Genomic DNA, 26,284 nt, shown 5'->3' on the forward strand with positions numbered 1-26,284 from the left:
CGAAATGCATTTTTAAAAATATATTTTCTTTTTTAAAAATTTTAGATTCAGGGCTTACATGTGCAGGTTTGTAACACACATACCTTGCATAATGCTGTAGTTTGGGCTTTTGTTGAACCCATTGCCCAAATAGTGAACACAGAACCCAATAAATAGATTTTCAACCCCTGCCTTTCTCCTTCCCTGCTCACTTTTGGAGTTCTCAGCCTCTATTGTTTCCATCTTTATGTCCATGTGTACCCATTGCTTAGCTTCCACTTGCAAGTGAGAAAATATGATATTAGATTTTCTGTTTCTGCATTAATTCACTAAGGATAATAGCCTCTAGCTGCATCCATATTGCTGCAAAGGACATGATTTAATTCTTTTCATGGTTTTGTAGGATTCCACAGTGTATATGCATCACATATTCTTTATCCAGTCCACCGTTGATAGACAGCTACGTTGGTTCCATGATTTTGCTCTTGTGAATAGCACTATGATAAACATATGAGTGAAGTTGTCTTTTTGGTAGAATGACTTCTTTTTATTTGGGTGGATGCTCATTAGTGGGATTTTTGGGTCAAATGGTAGTTCTATTTTTAGTTCTTTGAGAAATCTCCATAATGCTTTCTGTGGGCTGAACTAAATTCGTATTAATATTTGAATAATGTGGGATAATTGAAGGGAAAGCAAACAAATAAAAAATAAAGCATTTGGAAGTTATCTGTGTATCACAGGCTTCTAGCTCAGTCTAGTCCTCCATCCAGTATCTGTCATTATCTTCAAATACCACTTTGGCCAGTCATCATCCATGAAGCGAGGCTAGTCTGCTGTGAAGAGAAAAATTCTAGCAGACAGGAGGGGGAAAGTGTTTTACACACAAAATTCTAGCAGACAGGAGGGGGAAAGGGTTTTACACACAAAGTGTCCATTTGAGGGAAATGGAAAGGTTATAGTGAAGCCTGCAGATAGAGAGTAAATGCAAATAGAGAGATAGAGAGGTAGTCCATCAGCTGGGTAAGTGGAAAACAATCACAAACTGTAGGTGTGTTCAAGGAGAGAACTTGTGTCAATTTGTGGGCAAGGTAGATTTCCAAATCTTGAGCAACTTTACTATTATGCAAGTTATGAATCATGAAACAAGCACAGGAAATATTAGAACAATTATTTTCAAAAAGTGTATTTACTGATAGATTAGATTTTTAAGATAACTTGAAAAAAAGTCATAGTGCTGAAATAATGTAACTTACTTTATGATACAGAATATCTTACTAAAAGGAGGGGAGCAAAGAGGAAGGAAAGAAGGAAGAAACAAAGAAAAGAGTCACCTAATTTGCAGTTTCAAAGCCCCAGATGTATCAAGGCCCTTTATAATTATAAATACATAGGATACCAATATATTGGAGGAGATAATTGAACAAATGACTTGCAACAACATCTATAATTGAATTCTAAATCGATATAGTTACCATTAAAATAAAAACCAAAATGAATAATTGGCAAAATGGTATTAGACATAATTGACTAATAAAGTGTTTACTAGTTCAATAAGTTTAAATCCAATGCATTGTAAGCCAGTGGATTTCACAGCTGTCTAAATTTATTTTAATTGGCTGTGGGTAGAAAGTAATTGCTATCATGATAATTGCACATTTCTTTGTGAAGTATGCTAGCACAAGACAAAATTTATGACTGAAACAATTCATACCTTTACAATATAAAAAATATATACCTAAGGGTATGTTATTTACTTAATATTTTATTTTCTTCTCAAAATCAAAATGCTCTAATTATTTTGGTGACTTTCCATCCTAGTTTGCCTGGAGAGACTTGGTTCAGTTTGTTGTTCTGATATAATTTTCAGGGCATCCTTTTACTTATAAAAGTTTCTAAGGTGCTTTTTAAAAAAATCTTTATCTCCTATATCCCATTACTGAAATTGAGTATCTAAAGAAACAAAACAAAACAAACAACTATACACTTACCTATTTACTAATCCTACAAATTATTTCACTTTGCTCTAAAATTTGCTTGCCACACACTTTAGGAACTCATCATATATACTATCTTGTGTTAAAATCATTTGCAGGGTTTGTCTCCACCATTAAACTTCTGGTTCCTGAATGTCTAAGAATGATCTGAATCTCCACATTATCATGTCAACACAATAAATGTTGACAATACTATAAGAATTGATAGAAGGTCCTCAGTGTTGAAACAGATCAACTTATCTGCACTCTTTCATTTAGGAAGTTGAAGATCAGAGAGTTTAATGAAATTGGTAATCTCAGAGAATTGTTGTAAAGATTACATGATATGATGAATAAAAAGTATATATAGTGCCTGGAATCTGCATTGCCTGGCCACCTACACTGTTTACTAGATGCTGTCACAGAAGTTTTAAGAATACATTTTCTGACCTATGAGCCTAAATACAATGTGTATCTCAACAATGAATATTTCTTTAGCTTTTAGTAGTACTTCTTTTTAATTTTTGATCATCACATCACATTTTACAACTGTCAAATATATTATCCAATTTGATACTTTCAATAAAGCTTTGAAATATGTAGAAGAGATATTCTTTTTCTCACTTTACAGATGAGACAGGTGGAAGTTCAAAGGATAACAGTGATGTATCCTAAGTCATGTGGTTAAGCAAATGGAACTTAGAATCCAGATCTCCTCCTCTCAAGTTCCTGTTTTTCTTTTCTTTTCTTTTTTTATACATGCTTTAAATCTAGTATCATTTCTTTAAACATTTTGTGAAATAATGTTAAAACTGGGTATTACCCAGTCTTAAGAGAACAACTTCAGTGTATTTATTTTGCTTGAAATAACATCACTGTAAATATAACTATTCAGTCATATAATGGGACTCAGTTAATATACTATGGCAATTTTAAGAGGAAAAAAGCTAGAGAATTAAGCTTTTCTAAAATCATGGTTACTACCACATCATGATCACAGGTCCTGAGGGTATTGCACAAGTATTTATGTTTTTCTCTTTATTGTATTCTGAGTACATAATTTCAACTTGGTTAATTTAAAAGAGTTTCCTAAGAAAAACCGACAATTCTTGCCTATTTGGCATATGTGCTGAAGGTTTGTTTTATCTTCTCACATAACAGGTGGCCTAAGACCTCATGTGGTGTCATTCCAAGGATCAAATCCTCAGGAAAGAATGTGGCTGTATGTCAAGAGGACTGATGATGCCAAGGCTGAGTCCTATGGAGATAACATGGATGTTTTATAGAAAATAAAGTTCCGAGGAACAAAGTCACTACTAGTGACTAACAATCATACCAGCAGGTTTACATATTTGAATCTGCTTCCGCACATGTCAGAGAAGCTAGTCTTTGATGGGTGGGAAAAGGAAAACATATTTGATGCGAGGGCTTCAATCAGATTCTAAGTTTGCACCATGAAATAATTTCAGGATTTAGTGGAACCAGGCAGATATTTTCAAACTCACAGCTAGAAGCAGAGTCTTTATGGATTAAAAAAAAAAAATGCAAAGCACATACTGTGTGACTTTTTGAGTGTACAATTTCTGGTAGTAAACACTTGAAAACAAGTAAGTGCGTGTCTAAAGATAGGTTAATACATTCTAATTTGCTCTTTTCCCTAGTGTGAGAAAATCTAAATTCATTGGTGTAAAATACATTGAACACTTCTAAGGACAACTTTTCAAATCTTAAATGCTGATTTAAAGTACTAAAGCTGATGATAGAAAATAAAGTAGTTATCATCGTTAAAAAGTGGAAGAAATTCTACTCATTAAGGTGTGTTGGCTCATGCCTGTAATCCCAGCACTTTGGGAGTCCGAGGCGGGTGGATCACGAGGTCAGGAAATCAAGATCATCCTGGTCAATATGGTGAAACCCTGTCTCTATTAAAAATACAAAAATTACCCAGGCGTGGCAGCACGCGCCTGTAGCCCCAGCTACTCGGGAGGCTGAAGCAGGAGAATTGCTTGAACCTGGGTGGCGGAGGCTGCAGTGAGCAGAGATCGTGCCACTGCATTCCAGCCTGGGTGACAGAGCGAGACTTAGTCTCAAAAAAACAAACAAACAAACAAAATTCACTAGCTTCAAAAATCTTAATAAATGTCAATTTCTAATGACTAAGCATTCTATATGTTTACCTTACCGTAAACATTTATTTGTAATGACAAAGGATCGTTCAGCAATATGTATCTGTGTTTGAATATATTTTGTATATGAAGGCATATAGGCTTTTTTGGCTCTAAATTTATTAATACAAACCTAAGAGTATATGCAGTTTAAAAGAATATTTTCTTATAAAAATCAGTTCACTTCTCTTAGAAGCAAACAGTAAAATGTTGTTTATCAGCTACTGGGAGGTGGAGGAGATCAGTGGAGATGTTGGTCACAGGATACAGTTAGATGGAAGGAAAAAGTTCAACAAACCAATTGTACATGATCATGACTATCATTAATAACAAGATATTGTGCACTTAAAATTTTTTAAGAGAGATTTTAAGTGCTTTCTTCATGAAAAAGATAACTATGCGAAGTAATGCGTATGTTAATTAGCTTGATTTACCCATTTCAAAATGTATGCATATATCAAAACATTATGTTATACAACATAAATATACACAATTTTTATGTGTTAATTTTAAAAATTAGTTCATTATTTCCTGCAACCATTACATATTTGAAACACAAAATTTCAACCAACACTGCTAGGTGAAAAAGAAATAATGACCGTTAATAATAAAATAGTATTGTTATCTTTTTAGTGTCCTACAAATTGAGGGCATAGGAAAGGGAAGAATTTTTTTTTAAATGAGCTACCGAATTAAATAATTCATTCATTATTTTATTGTTTTGTCTATTAACCTATTTATACCCTTAGGTGTACATACCATCAACAAAACTATATTCATACCGAATTATAACATGAACATTACTAAACTCTTAACCTCTGCAATCTTCTTCTTGGAAATAAATGTGGAAAATCACTTAGCTCATTTAGACGGAAAAATCTATTGTAAAAAATATTTGTAAACATTAAAAATAGAATACAAAATTAAGGACTACTTTGAATAACAGCCTGAAAATGTTAGTATGTAAAAACATATGAGAAGATTGATATGGGTAAAATGAAAGTGAGGAGGTAGCCTAAAAACAGTAATAGCAAGGCAAAGTTGCTGAGGATTGTGAAAACTACTGTAACAACAAGAAAAGTAAAATTAAGGAATTTTGACTTTACCCTTGAAGATATTTAAGGGTTTTTTGTTTGTTTGTTCGTTTGTTTGTTTCTAAGCCTGGGAGTAACATTGATTGTTATCCAGTAGATGGATTAACATAGGGACAGCTTGGAAGCATGAAGATCATTTAGGAAGCTATTGTTTCATTACTGATAAGAGATTATGAGTACTACACAAAGGGAGTAATAAAGTACATCAGATTTGAGATATATTTCTGATGTAGGACAGAGAAGATTTGGATAATGGTTAGTAAGCAGATGAGGCAGAGTGAGGAGTGAGGAGGACTCAGTGGGCTTCACATTCACTATTGGAAAGATAATGATGCCATCAGGTAGGAGACAGATGACAACGATGGAAATAGAAGAAAATAAGATGGTACTGATGCTTAATATGTAACAACTTAAATCAGATAAATTGCATGATTTCAGATGCTGTCCTGCATGTATTGAAAATTCAAATATGGAGCTCTAGAAAAACCAAGGCATGCAATAAAAATTCAAGTACCATTCTAACAAATAATACTAGGAATAAATAAATTAAATTTGGCCTTCTCTACTGAAATATAAATTTATGAAACATATAGAATCCTCTTCATTGTGATATTCTGTGGTATTTTATAGAATCTTAGATACATATGTAGATTCTTTGAAAAGAAATAGGCAGGAAAGAGTTCTACTAGGCAGATTAGTGTAAGCATGTGGTCGGATAGACAGTAAGCAAGATAGTAAGCAAACCTTTCTTTCTTTAATTTTTATTTATTTATTTTGAGATGGAGTCTCACTCTGTCGCCCAGGCTGGAGTGCAGTGGCGCGTTCTTGGCTCACTGCAACTTCTGCTGCCTGGATTCAAGCGATTCTCCTGCCTCAGCCTCTTGAGTAGCTGGGTTTACAGCCCTGCCATCGCACCCGGCTATTTTTTGTATTTTTAGTAGACACAGGGTTTCAACATGTTGGTCAGGCTGGGCAAACCTTCCTTTTTTATGTTTTTTTTTTTTTGAGGGTGAAGGGAAGTTTATGGAGTATGTATTCTAAATGAACTCAAGAATTTCTGTTTTAATATTAATAGAAAAAGGATTTCTTCTATTTAGGCCATCAAGCATCATTTCATATATTTTTTCAAAAAAATAAATTCAGACATATAATTTATCTATTTATACACATAATTTATAAGTCAATTATTTCAATTGGAAGAATTATAATCTATATTTTTCATACATTTTGATGTAAATGAACTGTATGGATAATTCCTTGATATAATTCTCTTCAAATTATCTGTTTCCAATATTCTATATGATTTAATCTCCTGTGCCATGTAAGAAGACAACTGATCAATAATCTTTTTCAGAGTTATTTAATTCAAGCTGCTTTGTAGGTCAGTATTTCTAAAAAACAATTCAAGGCTTTTTCAAGATTCAGAATATTCCGCGTTTCATAGAAGAAAGCTAAAATGCCAGACAAGCAGAGGCAGATAATGCATTGGGTCACGCCTCCAGTATATTCATATTTAAAATCTGAGGTAAATCTGATGGAACTCATGCTGTATTTTGAAGAATACCCAAAGTTAAATACACTTGAATCTGGGACTAGAACAGCAAAGCCAAACATATGCCGTACAGTGAGATGCCATATAGTGAGATTAGTCTCTTTTTTTTTTTTTTTTTTTTGTCATTGTGGTCATAATACAGAAACCATGAGAATGGGGTATTTTACCACTCAGATGATCAGAATTTAGATTTTTTTGTAAGCCTACAACAAGCCCTAAGACATTTATGTTGAAAGATGAATCTTTCAACAACATCTTGAATAAAGCTGAAAGACAACACTTGCTCAAAAAGGCTGACTACATAAGATAGTTGAAGCTACTATTCTGTAAGTTTACCTGTTGAGTCAAGAAAATGACCAGTGTTATAAACATGAGTAACATGAACAATTATGTGATTTAGCTTTGAACATAAACCTAGTTTAAGTTACTGTCTTTAATTTCTTCTATTTTATTTTTCCTTGATGGTGTGTGTGTGTAAGCAGAAAATTGATGATGAATCAGTTTCTGAGCAAGTAAGTATTACTTCTGGCTCCTGTTTTTTTCCAAAAAGGATTTTTGTGGCAAGTCAAAGTAAGTCTGCTTTTAAATATAGTGCTTTATATATTCAGAAGAATTCGTAGTTGCATCTTTTTCAATGCTTAAAAATGTATGTAAGTATATGTCTGCATGTGTATATGCAAGTATAATATCCATACCTATACCCACACATTGTATTCAAATTATACTTGAAAATGCATATATAATCTTTCAAATACAGTTTAAAATGTATAAAAATCCTATATACCTACACATATATTTTTATTCTTTCAGGTACAATTTGAGTAGGAGGCAGAATTTTAAATACAAAAGCAGGATACAGAGTGTTACATATGCAAAGTACTAAGATATAGAACTTAAATTTATAAACATTTTACAAAATAATTCATAAATCTTCAGCATGTCAGGTGTTTCATATGGAGAAACATTTTAAACTCCCAGTTTAATAAGCATTACACTTGAAGTCTCAGAAGAAAATCAACTGAGCTAGCAAAAGCCAAAGGATTTTTATGCATATGGAAATATTACAAGCAAGGAGGAAACAAAATAATCTTTGTTTTTTTGTTAGGACTGGCATTATAATAAATGCTATATCTGTTTCATACTCCTTAGGGGTAACATGTATTAAAAATATATACTCTAATTACTAATCACACATACTTAGTTCAGACTATATGCATATAACACCATTAATTCTGAAATGTAACATAAATTCAGTTAGCCAATGTAAAAATATGCAAAAATAAACCTATTGAAAATGAACACTAACATATCTTTCCACATACAGAATTATTAACCCATTATTTTATTAAAATTTAAAATTATAGAACATGTCCTTCCTTAAAATTTAAATAACACTCAAATTGTCTTATACTTATTTTTTAATAAAACAGATGGAACTATAGAAATAAATAAGGATAGCAGAGATAAGAGAGAAATGGAAAGAAGGAAAGAGAAGCAAAATAATTATTTTTAAAAATGTCACTAAAGGGTCACCTGTCTCACAGGGGTTATGTGGAAAGTTTTTTATCTATGATCCTGCTTCTTGATGAGACTCTTCCTGGTACTTAGTCAAGCCAGAGTCCAAGTGATATTCAAAAAGCCTTTAAAATTCACTAAGCGAGAACCTCAAACTCATGGAAAGAAAGGATAAATTCAAAGTAGAAGAGATTTATCTTTGTAAAGTATGAAGTAAAGACACCAGTGCCTGTGTCTCTCTGAATCTAACTCAATGTGACAAAGAAAATTAGAAACAGAAAATAAAACTTCATCCTCAATAAAACAGTTATCAATAATCCCAAGCCAAAGCACAAAAGAATGAGATGACAAATATTGTGAAAGGACCAAGATAAGAGCAGATATGAAGAGCAGGTAGGTGCCTGCTGCTGGAGTAAGCCAGCAGAAAGGGCACAAAAATAGTTCTCAGAGTAGGAAACTGATGAAAAATTTTAAAAAACAAGAACAAAAATTAAAAAAAAAAACTTGCTTGAAATATAAGGCTGGGCCAATTTTCCATCAAAGAGTGTTTGGGGTAGAAGAAAAGACACTGGCAGAATTTGGAATTTCAGAGACATGCAACATTGAGGCCCCATGAAGGAAAATCAGCAGTCCTCTTGCTACCGTTACTCACTGGGGTGACGAAAAATATATCCATTCTCCCTCTCTCCCACCTCTCTCACACACATACACATGCATATGCATATATGTGTTCACACACAAGCAATTGAAAAACCAATATTTTCCTCTGAGCCAGGGAAGATTCTGCTTGTTTCTCATTGACAAGGACATTGTGTTGACTCACACATGTTCCCACAAATACTAAGGTTTTGAAGAGCTAAATTTAAAGATAAGAAAAACTTAGAAAGGAATTAGTGCAAAATAGACTGTTGTGTTTGTGTGCAAACGTAAATGTAAAAATAAATGAGTATGAAAAGAGCCAGACATCTTATGTAAGCATTATTTTACCAAGCATATTAAAATTACAGCTAGATAATTTTAAGACAAGTATAAATATTACTATACAACAAAATATTTAAGGAGATATAAAAGACTCAGGATATATATTAGTTAATAAAATGAGAGGAATCCCAATGGCAGAATTCCAGAAAAAATAGAGGATAAATTAAATGCCAGTATTCACTGGCCCTTTTGTTTCCTCTCCATGATAGCAGTGCAAATGCACTGCTTCTAGTCTGCCATCTTGACCCAACATCCCTTTAAATGTATTTTCTAACTCATTCCCTAGCTTCTAGGGTGTCCTGGCATCTTAGCTATGGATATCCCAGTACCTGCAGGTCACAAGGTAACAGAGACTATGACAGTCATCTGGGTCTCCTGGAACAGAGGACACAGAGCAGTGGAGATGGACCCCAAGCTCTGGGTGGAGTAAGAGACCTACTTTGAATTCTTTATCCAGCATCCCAACATTTCATTTTGTTTAGGATTCAAGATCCAGTATTACTATGCTGATTTTTTTCTCATCTGGAGAAACACTTCTTATTCTTGAATTTACTTTTTTGGGGGTGGGACTTTTCTTGAGGATGTGCCTATGATGTATGTTGAGTAAGATCATTTGGCTTTGCTTCTGGGTATGTTTAGTGGCTGTATTAGTCTGTTTTCATGCTGCTGATAAAGACATACTAGACACGGGGGAAAAAAAAGGTTTCATTGGACTTACAGCTCCACATGGCTAAAGAGGCCCCAGAATCATGATGGGAGGCGAAAGGTATGTCTTACATGGTGGTGGCAAGAGAAAAATAAGGAAGAAGCAAAAGGAAAAACCCCTGACAAACCCATCAGATCCCATGAGACTTAATCACTATCACGAGAATAGCACAGGAAAGACCTGCCTCCATGATTCAATTACCTCCCCCTGGGTCCCTTCCATAACATGTGGGAATTCTGGGATATACAATTCAAGTTGAGATTTGGATGGGGACACAGTCAAACCATATCATTTCACCCATGGCCCTTCCAAATCTCATGTCCTCACATTTCAAAACCAATCATGTGTTCCTAACAGTCCCTCAAAGTCTTAACTCATTTCAGCATTAACTCAAAAGTCCAAATTCTCATCTGAGACAAGGCAAGTCCCTTCCACCTATGTGTCTGTAAAATCAAAAGCAAGCTAGTTATTTCCTAGATACAGTGGGGGTACAGGTATTGGGTAAGTACAGCTGTTCCAAATGGGAGAAATTGGCCAAAACAAAGGGGTTACAGGGCCCATGCAAGTTCAAAATCCAGCGAGGCAATCAAATTTTAAAGCTCCAAAATGATCTCCTTTGACTCCATGTCTCACATCCACGTCACACTGGTGCAAGAGGTAAGTTCTCATTGTGTTGGGCAGCTCTGCCCCTGTGGCTTTGCAGGGTACAGCCCCCCTCCTGGCTGCTTTCACAGGCTGGCATTGAGTGTCTGTGGCTTTTCCAGGCACATGGTGCAAGCTGTCAGTGGATCTACCATTCTGGGGTCTGGATGATAGTGGCCCTCTTCTCACAGCTCCACTAGGTGGTGCCCCAGTAGGGACTCTGTGTGGGGACTCTGACCCCACATTTCCCTTCCATAATGCCCTAGCAGAGGTTCTCCATGAGGACCCCGCCCCTTCAGCAAATTTTGCCTGGGCATCCAGGTGATTCCATACATTTTCTGAAATCTAGGCAGAGGTTCCCAAACCTCAGTTCTTGACTTCTGTGCCCCCAGAGGCTCACCACCATGTGGAAGCTGCCAAGGCTTAGGGCTTCTACCCTCTGAAGCCACAGCCCGAGCTGTACTTTGGTCACTTTCAGCTATGGATGGAGCGTCTGGGACACAGGGCACCAAGTCCCTAGGCTGCACACAGTATGGTGACCCTGGGCCCAGCCCACAAAACCATTTTTTGCTCCTGGGCCTCCAGGGCTGTGATGGGAGGGGATGCTGTGAAGGTCTCTGGCATGGCCTGCAGACATTTTCCCCATGGTCTTCGGCATTAACATTAGGCTCCTTGCTACTTATGCAAATTTCTGCAGCCAGTTTGAATTTCTCCCCAGAAAAAGGGTTTTTTCTTTTCTATTACATAGTCAGGCTGCAAATTTTCCAAATTAGTATGCTCTGCTTCCCTTGTAAAACTGAATGCCTTTAACAGTACCCAAGTCACCTCTTGAATGCCTTGCTGCTTAGAAATTTCTACTGTCAGATACCCTAAATCATCATTCTCAAATTCAAAGTTCCACAAATCTCTAGGGCAGGGGCAAAATTCCACCAGTCTCTTTGCTAAAACCTAACAAGAGTCACCTTTTCTCCAGTTCCCAACAAGTTCTTTATCTCCATCTGAGACCACTGCAGCCTGGACCTTATTGTCCATATCACTATCAGCATTTGGGGCAAAGCCATTCAACAAGACTCTAGGAAGTTCAAAACGTTCCCACATTTTCCTGTCTTCTTCTGAGCCCTCCAAACTGTTCCAACCTCTGACTGTTACCCAGTTCCAAAGTCACTTCCACGTTTTTGGGTATCTTTTCAGCAGCACCCCATTCTACTGGTACCATTTACTGTATTAGTTCATTTTCATGCTGCTGATAAAGATATACCCGAGACTGGAAAGAAAAAGAGGCTTAATTGGATTTATAGTTCTACATGGCTGGGGAGGCCTAAGAATCATGGTGGGAGATGAAAGGCACTTCTTACATGGTAGTGGCAAGAAAATAATGAGGAAGAAGCAAAAGCGAAAACCCCTGGTAAACCCGTCAGATCTCATGAGACTTAATCACTATCACAAGAATAGTGCGGGAAAGACCAGACCTCATGATTCAATTACCTCCCCCTGGGTCCCTCCCACAATACATGGGAATTCTGGGAGATACAATTCAAGTTGAGATTTGGATGGGGCACAACCAAACTCTATCAGTGGAATAGACTCTGTATGATTTCTTTGGTTATACATAGTCTTCATGTGGTGGCTTTCTCAAATGCTCATTGTGGTAGCGATGTGCCTGGTGTGTCAGCAGGCCCAAGGCCTCCTAATGAGTGAGGGTGGTGTGAATAATAGTGGTAGCAGAGGTCATATGAGGCTACCTTCCCAAATGCTGTGTACTTGTGTCAGCAGATATTGAAATGGGCTATGAAGTAGATCTTAAGGCCAGAAAGTGGTGCTTACAGGTGAGAGCCAGATGGCATGGTCACTAGCTCTCTCCTGTAAGATGTTCTCACCTGGTCTAGATGATCTCTCATCTACACCCAAAGGTGTAATCTAAATGAAGTTCTCAGGTTCCCAGGTGGTGGGTTGGGTTGTAGAACATTCAGTGGTCCTTGTCCCACACTTTGCCTCTGAGGACAGAGGCAGCATAGCTGGGAACTGGGCCAAGCGAGCCTGCATGTGGGCCCCTAATGGTGGGTGCAAGCACCAGCCCCAGTAGGGTTCAGAGTCAGTTCTCAGGTCCTTAGAATAACTTCCCAATGAGGAGCAGAATAATCATTGCTGGGCCTAAGACCCAGGATGGGGAATGAGAGATGGCTCAGGCTCTACAGACTAGCAAGTGGTAGTGGGACCTGCTGTGCTCTCGTACTCCCAACCTAGCAGGGCTCCCTCCTATAGTCTGACTCTGGCAGAAAGTTAGAACAGTTAGCCAAAGCACTCCTAGTTTGCCTTCAGGCAGACCTATCCCAGGCCACAAAACTTTCTGCTGGGGTCAAAACCACACCCACTCATGTCCTCTGAAGAGGGAGCACCCAAGTACTGTGCCTGTGGCTGGAGCACATACCACATTTGCCTCTCAATTCTAGCCCCAGGGGCTTCTCCCCTGCTCATGATCATAAATCTCTGACCTGAGACTCTCCAGACCAGTAACTGCCACTTGTGCTGGCTGGCAGGTTTCTACATAGCTCCCTATGAGCTAGGATACAGAATGGCCTCATTCTATTGATGCCCAGTTCTAGGAGAGCATGCAGGATAATTTCTAGGGCTGTTCCTGCTCATAGACTTCTGATGGCTCCCCAAGTTAGATCCAGAGCTTGGTTGGGACAAGGATCTCCGTTATAGCCTGGATTGCCCAGCTTCCCAGTGGGAATGTGCATCATGGAGGCAATCACTCTCTATCTCATGCACTGGGGATTCACTCACAATTTTCTGCTGGAGCCTGCCACTTGAGTTGTTACCTGCATTTTTTTTCTAAGTGCCCAAAGTTTTCTTTAACTCTTATGTTGATCTCCCGTGTTCCTTTTTGCACAGAAGTTCACAGTGTGAATCTTTACACACAATTTTGCTATTTCTAAGTAGGTGAGGTATACTAACAAAGCCTCCAATTACCCATCTGGTGAAAGAAAGGTGTTTAAAAACTTTGAAAAAGAGATAGACCCTAAAATGTAGGTATTTGTAAAGAATTCCTATACCAAGACATACGTTAATCGTGATTTACTGTGAAAAGAAGAGCAAATATAAAGACTATACAGGTGATATAGGTCATGATTTTTTTACAAAAGAATGCAGAGTTATATTTTCTCATTCTGAAGTCAAAGAAGAATTTTATAGCTGAATCTTTTAGTACAGGACATTGGGAAACATAATGGACCATGTCTTGATGTATGGCTTTGCAATAGGTATAGAAATGTTCAAATGCACATCTTTTAAACCGATTCTGCATGAAAATTGAAGGCAAAATGTAACATGCTAACTTTGTGTGGAAAAAAAAGGATTATTAGCTCGAATAATGTGCTCTAGACACAGATCTAGGAGAAACACATAAAATGAATTCCTTAGTTTTATGTGAGCTCTTTTTGTTTGTCAGCTGGCTTATCATTTTGAAAGCTGATAGTTACTCGGGGCATGCATTGGAAATACCCACAGATTATTTAGCAAAACAACACTGATCTGAGAAGAAAGCCCTCTACAAGAAAAGAAATATCCCAAAATCAAACCAGCAATACGAAATCTTACTTACCTAGAAATACACTAATAAAAGTTATTGTTTACTTACGTGATCAATTCTATAGACTGAAACAATTTAGAATAACAAATACAGAAATAAAACTTTTTACCATTAAATGTATGTCAAAACTCCCCAGCACAAGAAAAACCACAACATTGAACAACCCTTTCATCACTGATTTGGCAAGGAGTTACAGGTGACAATAAAAAATAATGTCAAATCTTAAGGGTTCTGGTGTAAGAAGTCCTAAATTCTATATATCTTCTGCTAATAACATGGCATTTGAAAAGCCAACTGATCTATATAATTTTTTATATCCTCATATAAGAAACATAAATAATATCAGTATATCATCTGGCCATAGTTATAATAAAAGTCAAATTAAAAGTTTCTATGAAACCCCTTTATTAAGATAAACATAGTAAATAGATAATTTAATTTACATTTAAAGATTTCTCATGCTGAAAAAAAGTATTGATGTTTTGAAATAGTTTATCAGAAATTATTACAAAAGGAAAATTTTCAAAAGCCCAACAAATAGGGTATAAGAGGGTGGAAATGAACTGTGAATGGGGCACAAGAAAACTTTCTAGGGTGATGGATAAGTTCTATATTTTGGGTTCAGTGGTAGTTACACAAGTAAGTGCAATTGCCAAAACTCCTTAAATTGTATATGTAAAATCTTTGCATTTTATTATGTGTAATCACAATAAAAAATGTCCAAAAGCTATTGAATACCTTATGAAAAGTCTATTTCTCTGAAAACATTGCCTCCCCCTTCCCCATAAAAAGAAAGAGTAAGGGGAAAAGTCTACTTCAAAACATAAGAAAAATGCAGGACCTTAATTATATCTTTTTTTAAGAACTTAATATCAAATTTTGATTATATTTCAAAAAAAGAAAATACAGATTTTGCAGCAAATAATATTCTCATGTACATTTTTCCTTTAGTTCCATATGTGATTACCTTTCTTCCACAGTTCAATAAAAATAATTTTACTCACAAATACCATAATCCTAAATTTCACATTTTGTGTTTGTTATAGTCATGGTCATTGCCCTCCCATGCAACATTGAATCTGAAACAAACAATAACTAATGGCTTTCAATTCATTTCTAATGAGCCATTTCTGAATATGTCTGCATCATTCTGGTTTTGTTTCATGGTATTATGTTTTTACATTTTTCTTAAATTTTACAGTTTCTAGTACTTTGCATTAAAACAATTCATCATCTTTAAAAACAAATGTTAAAAAAGAAGAAAACAAGCAAAATCTATTCTTAGATATAGTACTTTTTAAAAGTCCATTTTTTTAAAATTTTAGTTTATTTTTAATTGACAAATAATAAGGCAACACTTTTAATCTGAACCTGGTATTATGGTTCTATGTGAAATAATGAGATAACCTAATACGGAATGATTTTTTTCTAACTACACCTCTAAACAAGCAAAATTATCTTTGAATATGTTTCTATGCGGTTCTGTGAATAAAATTTAAAGATTTTATGTATGGCTATGCTAAATTATAATCTTCTGGGCTTCAATAACCATAAGATATGTTTTCATAACTGCACTCAGGAGACATCAGAAGGTGTTGGGGTTGAATTGTATCTCCCCAAAAGACCTTGAGGTCCTAATCACCAGGATCTCAAAATGTGGCCTTTTTTGAAAATAGAGTCTTTACAGTGATATTCAAATGTAAGTGAATCCATTAGGGTGGAAACTAATTCAATAGGACCACTGTCTTTTAAAAAAGGGGGAAATTTTGACACAGAGATAGGCCCTCACACAGGAAGAAAACTACAAAAATTGAAGGCTGAGACGAGGGTGATTCTTCAGAAGCCAAGGAATGCCAAAGATTGTCCCGGCAAAGTAATACAGAAGGTATACAGGGAGCTTTTTACAATTACTATGATGCCTGATAAAACTGTCTCTTCCTCCATTCTTTCAACTCAGTTTCGGTGAAATAAGAGAGTTCATTTATTCATTCAAAATAAGGTCTTTAATACCTTTTCTGTTTATCACTGCCTGTCTTCAAATAATATGCCACTTCCTGTAAAACATAATAGCCTTACAACAAGATACTGTGCTTTCCCCTTTTCTTCCTTTGTGCTACTGTTATCAAAAAGCAATTTTACTTAATCAGTTAGTTCTAAGGCCTATTTGTACAATAATTATTTGACCAATAATTGGTGGTAGAATGTATTTATCTGTCAAAGAAAGTATACTTAACTCCTGAGTTACTCCTTTTTGATAAAATTTGAACTACATGAGGTTCCAACTTTTCCAGTGAGAAAATAATAATTATTTAGTCTTTCACAAATTTGTTAAACCTTGGGAACTGAGAGATATCATACATATCAACATATGTTGCCACTGGCAACGTATGTATGATTATATACTATAAGCAGGATCAGATGATGATGATCTCAAACCATTGATGTGGAGTCACACCTGTCTTGTTCTGGTATTTAGATTTACTACTTTTTAACACTGTGATTTCTGCATAAGTTACGGAAAATATCTAAGTTTTTGTTCTTTCATATATAAAATAAACAAATAAAATCTGACTAAGAGATTTGCTCAAGAACAAAATGATACAAACTGTAAGTGTCTGCTATAGATAATTGCTTTAATTACTTGTGTGAATTTACTGAATCTGTCCAAAAGATAATTTGATAAAAACTACTCGAATATTTAATGTAGACACACTTTGATCCAGCAATTACACTTATAGTAATTTATTCTACAAATAAACATGCACACATATATACAGAGGCATATATAATTCCTCAAATAATAGATTATAATTGTAAAATATTAAAAATTCCCTGTGTCTGTTATATCTGTAAACTACAGTGTAGCTATACCATAAGAGGATGAGTGATCTACCTACCCACACATATTTTGTTCAAACCTCTGGTTTTTGTGAAGGAAAAATCTTTTAACTCTTAAAGATAGATATTGTGCCATAGATTGCTATTGCCTGAACTAAAATTTTGTCATGGCTTTGCTTTTATATTAGCACTTAGGACTTCTATGCATAAATAAGGTAAAAAAAAAAAGCAAAACAATATCTCTGGTAACACACTAAAACTTTCATAGTTTTTATTTGATGTGTTAAGATATACATAAATAATCACAAGTTTTTAACTTATTAAATGTCAGACTTTTTCAGTTATTATATCCATTAAAAATTTTTAAACATATTTTTATAAGAGATGAAAATTTTAATGCATAGTGCTTCGTGATTTAAGGTATTTATTTAAATACTCATAAAATACAAACTAAGGAAAAAAATGCTTACAGTCATCTGGGAGCAAACCTTCACGTTGTCTGAAAGTCAGCTTTGTAGTGTCCATAAGAAAAGCAGGCCAAAGCATCAACACAAATGCCAACTGCACAGGCAGCAAAGAGCCAGATGCTGTTGGCAAAACATGCTCCAGAGTGTGGCATCTGGGTCCAATAATGGCCATACAGAGCCCCATCTGTAGCTAAAGCTGTTGACTCTGCTTTGGGGGAAGAAAAATCAGAAATAAAGAAGGCAGTTAAATTTTAAACCATGCCAGGAATAGCAGAAGGCAGGTTGCAGTCAGCATTCAAATTACATCCCTAGCCCAATTTCCTTTTTAATGTCTTGAAACTGTGTAAACACTAAACTATGTTAACTCCAGTTGTTTAGAGAGATGAGCACATATAGGTAGTTCAGTAACTTAGGACACACAAATCTGCTAAATAGATTTGATATTCCATCAGACGTTCATTTATCTAATTTTTTTCTCAAGGAATATAAGCATATGGTCCATGAAATGCAATTCTAATTTGATCTATTAAAATATGTAATATTAAGTGTTCATTATGGTATATAATTTTCTTCAAATAGCATAAAATTTAAGACTCTTCTTTACAATTTTTATAATATTTTATTAGAATAACTCTTCACAAAGTTAAATAGGATATTCATGTATCCTTCACTGAGACTCCTTAAAGTTTTGATCAGTGGAAATTTGTGGGAAAGCTACAAAGAACCTTAAGCCTTAATCAAATAAAGTTTTTCAAAATTATAAAGAGATGATCAAAATAATCTCTTTTTAGTGTTCTTCATTTGTTGTACATATAAATATATAAAATGGAATTAGTTGATATCCAGATGATTAAAAAGATTCATCATTTATAAGATGCCACACTAATCTTATCTATGCATATATTTTTGAAAACAAGATCAATGTTTTAAATAATAAAAACTAATGATATTTAGAGTGAACTATATATCAAAAAGTTAACTAAAACCTTGTGGACAGAATATTATTTATCACCATAACCCTATGAGACATTACTATTGTTGATTCTACTTTCTAGCTAAGGAAACTGGAAGCTTGCAAATGTAATGTAAACTTACTTATCTCAATTCACACCAACCCTTAGAGACAGAATCAAACTTAATATGCAGACACTGCAGACACTGTGATTGTAGAACCCATATTTATTCTCCTTCTCCCCAATAAGATGAAAATAAAATATAACTTGATAGAATCATTTCTGTAATAGCAGAGGAAGAACTAGTCAAACATATGCTCTTCCATAAAAGAAACTTGTACATTGATAAATATAGTTAAAATAAGCTGTTTCAGAACTGTGTAAATGAACTAAAGGCTTGAAACAATCTCCGTGTTTATTCAAGAAAAATGATTGAATCTCATAAGCCTAATCAGCTTCGTGGTTGTAAACAACCATCCCTCTCTCCCCAGCTCTTCAATGGACTTGAAATCCAATATCATTGCAATAATGGTAGCTGAGAAACCAGCAACCTAATAGCCAGTGGAGGGGGAGGGGATAGTACAGGTATGCATTTGACTCAAAAGACCCTTCCCAAGGAATGTCACTATTTCATTGGTTTGACAGCACTCTGAAAAACTCCATTCTCAGGGACTGACTTTATTTGACCTGACTAAAAATTCACTCTTATAAAAAACCATATATCTAGGGAATTTGTTAAAAATAATCAGTGGCAATTGCTTAATATTGCAGTGTTTGAGGCAATAATTCCAGTTGAGGGCAACTCTAGGTTGATCAATATAATCAAAGATTTAATAACTTGGGAATTAGATGTACCTAGAAGTCTTTGAAAGCTAGAAAAAATCCTGGAAAACTAGAAAACATCACAGCATGCAAGTCTATAAACAGGCCTAAGAAAGATATAAACAGCCCTAATCTCTGATCTCTGACTAACCTTGAGGCTCTATACAAGCAGGAAGTAAAGAATAAAGTACAGTTGTAAACTGCCTGGCTGAGCATTGAAGACATGTCTCAACACACACACAGAGTCCTTTAGTAAAGGCTGGAAGATGTTTTAGTTCCAAAAATCTAAGAAAAATCTCTGTCAAATGATTCATTTTAGCTGACCACTAAGTTAATCAAGCAGAGACTAAAATGGCCACACATGGTAAAGAACAATCCCAGTGAAACACTACACAAATAGTAGAAACAACAAAAACAAAAACACTAGCTACTAGGAAAGAGCAAGATTTGATTTCCAGATGTACCAAGTTATGCTATTTAAAATGTCAAGTTACCAGAAAATATTATAAGACATACAAAGAAATAAAAGTATGGGCCATGCACAGAAATAAAACCAGTAAATAGAAACTGCCTTTGAGGACACCCGAATATTGGATTTACTTGACAAATATATTAAGTCAGCTATGGTAAACTTGTTCAAAGGGAAATATAAACTATTATATAATCAATTAAGGAAAGTAGGAGATTGATGTCTTACCAAATCAGTAATAAAAATAAAGGAAGAAATTATTTAAAAATTAAAAAACAAATAGAATTTCCAGAGTTGGAAATTATAAAAACTGAAAAACAAATGTAAAAGAGAAAAACAAACAACATCATCAAAAAGTGGGCAAAGGATAGGAACAGATACTTCTCAAAAGGAGACATTTATGTGGCCAACAAACATATGAAAAAAAGCTTATCATCACCAGTCATTAGAGAAATGCAAATCAAAACCACAATATAAATGCAATATACAATATTAATAGAATATAAGACAAATTACACATATAAACAGCTTCATTGATAGCATTTGAAAACATTCAACACATTTTATAAAAAACAAAACCAAAAAAACACTCAACAAACCAGAAACAGGAGGGAATGTCCAAAATCTGGTAAAGTGTCCCATGAAAAATCTACAGCTAACATCATACTTTATGGTGAAAGACTGCTTGATTTTCTTTTAAGCTCAGGAACAAGACAAGGATATTTAGTCTGTCATTTCTAAATTCAACATTGTACTGGAAGTTGTTGGGAAAAAACTTATCAATATTGGAAAGGTAGGAGCAAAATTGTCTCCATTATCAGATATTAAAAATCCTAAGGAATCGACCAAAAATTATTATAACTAATAAATAAGTTTACTGATGTTGAAAAATACATCATCAATATACAAAAATCAGTGCTGTCTCTATACACTAGCAAAGAACAATCTGAAAATGGCATGAAGACAATTCCATTTCTAATAACATAAAAAGATTCAAATTCTTAAGAATAGATTCTAAGAAGTACAAGTATACATAGAAAACAATAAAATATTATTGAAAGAAATTAAAGAAGATTCAATAAAATCTCTATTAAAGTTATGGCTGCCATTTTCTTCAGAAAGTAACAAGCTGATACTAAAATTCATATGGAAGTACAAGGATCCCAGTTTAGCAAAACAATGATGGAACAAAAAAATAAGTTGGATTCATATTTCCTGACTTCAAACTTACTAAAAGCTACAATAAGAGGGTGTGGTATTAGAATAAAGATAAATAGAATAGAGTGTCTAGAAATCCTTACAAGTTTGTCTAATTCATGTTAAAGTTACCAAGATAATTTAATATGGAAAGAATAGTATTTTTAAGAAATTATCCTGAGACAACTGGATATTCATGTGTAGAAGAATGAGGCTAGACCTTTACCTCACACCACACACATAAAAATTAACTAACTCAAAATGGATTATATCTCAATATAAGAGCTAAAAATATAAAGTTTATAGAAGAAAATACAGAAATAAAATTATTGTAATCTTCAGTTAGACAACAATTTCTTAGCTATGATATGAAAAGCAAAAGTGGCAAAAGAAAATGAGTCAATTGGTTGTCCTCAAAATTAAAATTGTTTGCGCCTGAAAGGACACCATGAAGAAAAAGATAACTCACATAATGGAAGAAAATATTTGCAAATCATATTTGATAATTGGCTTGTATCCAAAATATATAAAGTTTCTTACAACTAAGATAAAAGGTACATAACTTCCATTCCCAAATGAGCAAATGATATGAGGAGATATTCTCCCAAAAAGAGATACACGAGGTCAGAAAGCACATGTTAAGATGAGCTGTATTATTAGTCCTTAGGGAGATGAAAATCAAATGTGCATTGAAATACCACTTCACACCTACTAGAAGGGTTAAAAAGACAAACATCAACAAACATTGGCAAGATGTGGAGAAGTTGACACTCTCATACACTGCTGGTGGTACTGCAAAAATTATACATTCACTTTGGAAAAGAGTTTGGAAGTTCCTCTAAAAGTTAAGCACAGAGTTACTCTATGATCCAGCAATTCTACTCTAGTTTTATATGAAAAATAATTGAAAATATATGTCTGGACATGTATTGCACATGTTTATAGCAGCGTTATTCATAGTAGTCAAAAAGTTGTAATAATCAACATGTTTATCAGCTGAAAAATAAACAAATTTGCTGTAACTTTATGATGTAATGTTATCTGGCCATAAAAAAGAAACAAAGTCCTTATACCTGCTATGACATAAATCTTGAAAATATTATGCTAAGTCAAACAAACCAGTCACCAAAAAACATATATTGCATGATTCCATTTATATGAAATGTCCAGAACAGACAAATCCTAGAGATACAAAGTCGATTAGGGGGACTTTATTTATTTCAAGGGGGAAGAAGGAAATGGGGAGAGGCTATGGTAATGGTATGAGTTCCTTTGGAATAATACAAGTATTCTAACATTAGATAGTGGTGATCGTTGTACTTCTCTACTAATCTACTAAATCTATAGTAGTTCTCTCCTTTTCCATGGTTTTGCTTTCTGGTTTCAGTTACCAGCAGTCAACCATGCTCTAAAAATAGATGAATATAGTATAATAAGATATTTTGAGAGAGAGAGAGAGACCACATTGACACACTTTTATTACAGTATGTTATGATTTTTCTATTTAATTAGTAGTTATTGTTGCTAATCTCTTAATGTGCCTAACTTATATTTAAACTTCACCATAGTTATATGTAGAAAAATACATAATTTATATATAGATGGTCCCCAACTGGTTTGACGTGATGTCTTGTCTTTACAATGGGATAAAAGCAATTTACATTAAGTAGAAACTACACTTCAAGTACGCTTACAACAATTATGTTTTTTTGCTTTCAGTGGAGTATTCAATAAATTACATGAGATATTCAATAATTTATTATAAAATGGGAATTGTGTTTTTCTCCACCGGTAAGTTAATGTAGGTTCTGAGCATGTTTAAGGGAGGCTAGGATAAGCTATGATATTCAGTAAGTATATTAAATACTTACAAGTACATTTCCAACTTACAATTTTTGTCAATATACAATGGGTTTATCAGAAAAATAACCCTATTGTAAGTTAAGGGATATGTGTAACCCTGTATAGAGTTCAGTGCTATCTTTGATTTTCAGACATCCACTGGGGGTCTTGGAACATATCTCCCTTGGAATAGTAAAGGGGGACTATTGTACTGAATTGTACACCTAAAAAGGTGAATTGTATGGTGTGTTAATTATGTCTCAATAAAATTATTATTTAGAAAGATAACTAGGTAAGGAAATTCCTAAGTTGTAAGTCATCCTATTTATATGCAACATATGGAATACATACATTATGCTCATCTCATTAATATAGCATATTTAGTGACTGCTCTTTTCTCTTTACAATCTAGAAAAGCCAATATGAATATAATGTTCATATTAATACATTATCTTTATAATCACAAAGAAGAAGCACATTCAGAAAATCTGATTCAGCTAAACTTTAAATTTTATAGCCAGATAAAATGCAACAAATATCTGAAATATGAAAATAAATAAAGCAAATAATATATCAAAAATCTTAGGAATGATGAAATGACTAAGGGTTTGTCTTAATTTAGGTAACAAAATCTCCTGAAACATTTATACATTTAAATCACTAGGAGTTCACAATAAGCCATGTCAGGGTTATCTAGAAAAACTGATTATGTATCATGAATATTAAAGTATTTTGAATTAAGCCTTGTAGATGTTGTTTATTTTGTTTTCAATTTTTAAGACTTCTATATCAAATGCGATACTTTTATTTAAATAAAATTAATACCATGTTGGACAATAAATTAATATTTGAGTCCTCTCATTTTGTTGGGATATATAAGAATATTTTGAACCAATAGGTGGACAAACATAAGTGATGTATTTCATACACACACACACACACATACACACGTGTATTTAACTCATATGTATAAGACATTGTTTTGGGAAGGAGCAAAGTAGCTTCTGATAGCCAGGATATTCAGGAGCTAGCCATATAGTATAAAGCAGGTTTAGAGCTAGGTGTAAGTGTTCTTCTGATGACCATTTCAACAATTTCATAGAACATCAGTATCAGACATGGCTAATCTATGCAAATAAGAGATCACAAAAACTAGACTAACTTATAATCATATCAAATAGAGACAAAACCAGGAACATCACCCAAACAAAAGACTAACAAAACAATCCCCTGTCATGGCTAATATAAGTAATTGCTACCTCTTTTGAAAACATTGGCTTTCACTTCTTTCTTGTCTTTTCCTCCATCCTCCTAGGTAAGACTTACCATAAACCTAATAATAAAATTCTGCTCCCTTCTTCACAACTTATCCAGAGCAAAGACGCACTCTTTGAAACCATCCCCCAAAATACAAGTAGCAAGCTCAAGTCGGTAAGTCCTTTCTAACATCCTTTTATTTAGATATCCCTGTGGATCTATATGATGTGTTTTCTCCCTTGTTGCAATGAGTTATAAACCCAACTTTTGCAACCCTAGGTGTGTTCCCAGTGGTGTTTGTCTGGTGACTGCCAACAGCGTCAATGCACACATACAGAAACGCATATACAAGTTATCTTAAGAAATTATAGGAAGAGCTAAATGCCAAAAAAAGGATATATCAGAGTCTCAATGAAAGAAATACTAGAAAATTTATAGTACATATTATAGGTTATAATTAATTAATGTAAGAAAAATAAAACAGATAACAATTAATATTATGTTTTTAGTTCATCAAAAGTTTATTATTTCTCCTAATATACAGGTGGAAAGGTTATTAATATCAATTTGTGTTCACACATCAACTTACTAATTGCTAATGTCACAAAAATATCTCTGGGTCTTTTTATTTTTATATATCTTTAACTAATCCTAACTACTGGCATTGTGAGTTTTCCTATATTACCAAAATTATTTATTTATCTTTTTTTTGTCACATAGTATCTATGCCATTATTGCCAGCTATTGTGGAATTCAATTTAATAAAGCAAACTGCCTACTGTTGAACAGTCTGCACCTTATAACCCACTTTAATCACCAAAAAATTAGAAACATTTGTGAAAAGTTTTACAGGCATGAGATAATCCAGAATTCTCAACCTTAATCACAAGGCAAAAGAGAATGTATGATTTATTTTGGAGGACATTCTGAAATAATTCTAACATTTTCCTTTGTAAAATAATCATCTGAGTGTGTTTGTATGCAATTCATCTGCTTCTGAACAAGAAAAGGATTTAGTTATGATATACTTGGTTATGCATCTACATAAGAGATACAATGTATACCAAACAAATCTAGGATTAAAAATTATTTACCAAGGGCAGGGCATGGTGGCTCATGCCTATAATCTGAGCACTCTGGGAGGCCGAGGCGGGCAGGTCACTTGAGATCAGGAGTTCGAGACCAGCCTGGCTAACATGGTGAAACTCCATCTCTACTACAAATACAAAAATTATCCAGGCATGGTGTCAGGCACCTGTAATCCTAGCTACTCGGAGGCTGAGGCAGGAGAATTACTTGAACCCAGGAGGTGGAGGTTGTAGTGAGCCAAGATCATGCCACTGCACTCCAGCCTGGAAAACAGAGTGAGAGTCTGCCTCAAAAAAAAAAAAAATTACAAATATATACGTGGTTATTAAGCTTTTGGAATAATAGCAATAGCTACTAAGAATTTCTTTTTCATGTGTATGCATCATTTTTTAAAAATAACTTCAAGTGTTATTTTAGATTTAGGGAGTACATGTGCAACTGTTACATGGATATATTGCATGATGCTGGAGTTTGGGGTACAAATGATCTCATCACCCAGGTAGTGAGCATAGTATCCAACAGTCAGCTTTTCAACCCATACTTACCTCCTTCCCTTCCCACTCTAGAATTCCCCAGTGTTTATTACTGCCATCTTTATGTCCACGACTACCCAGTGTTTAGCTTCCACTTATAAGTGAGAATATATGATATTTGGTTTTATGTTTCTGTATTAATTCACCTAGAAAAATGGCCTCAAGCTACATCCATGTTGCTGCAAAGAACATGACTTTGTTCTTCTTCATGGCTGCATAGTATGTCCATGGTGTATATGAACCACATTTTCTTTATGCAATCCCACGTTGATGGAAACCTAGGTTAGTTCTATGTCTTTGCTATGGTGAGTAGCGCTGAGATGACTACATGAGTGCATGTATCTTTTTCGTAGAATGATTTATTTACTTTTGGATATATGCGCAGTAATGGGATTGGTAGGTGAAATGGTAGTTCTATGTTACGTTTTTGAGAAATCTCCAAACTGCTCTCCACAGTAGCTGAACTAATTTATATCCCAACAACAGTGTTTAAACGTTCTCTTTTCTCCAATGCCTCATCAGCATCTGTTGGTTTTTTAACTTTGTAATAATAACAATGCTGATGTGTGTGAGATGTTGTCTCATTGTGGTTTTGATTTGGATTTCTCTGATTAATGA

The 26,284-nt window shown here is 34.4% G+C and overlaps 1 protein-coding gene across 1 annotated transcript in view; it reads right to left on the minus strand.

The window, feature by feature from the left end:
- LOC100974207 (eyes shut homolog) overlaps positions 1-26,284 on the minus strand; it is a 1,877,183-nt gene that overhangs the window by 1,106,324 nt on the left and 744,575 nt on the right. The window lies entirely within an intron of this gene.

This window comes from Pan paniscus, chromosome 5 (genome assembly GCF_029289425.2).
Source record: "Pan paniscus chromosome 5, NHGRI_mPanPan1-v2.0_pri, whole genome shotgun sequence".
Taxonomy (NCBI): domain Eukaryota; kingdom Metazoa; phylum Chordata; class Mammalia; order Primates; family Hominidae; genus Pan; species Pan paniscus.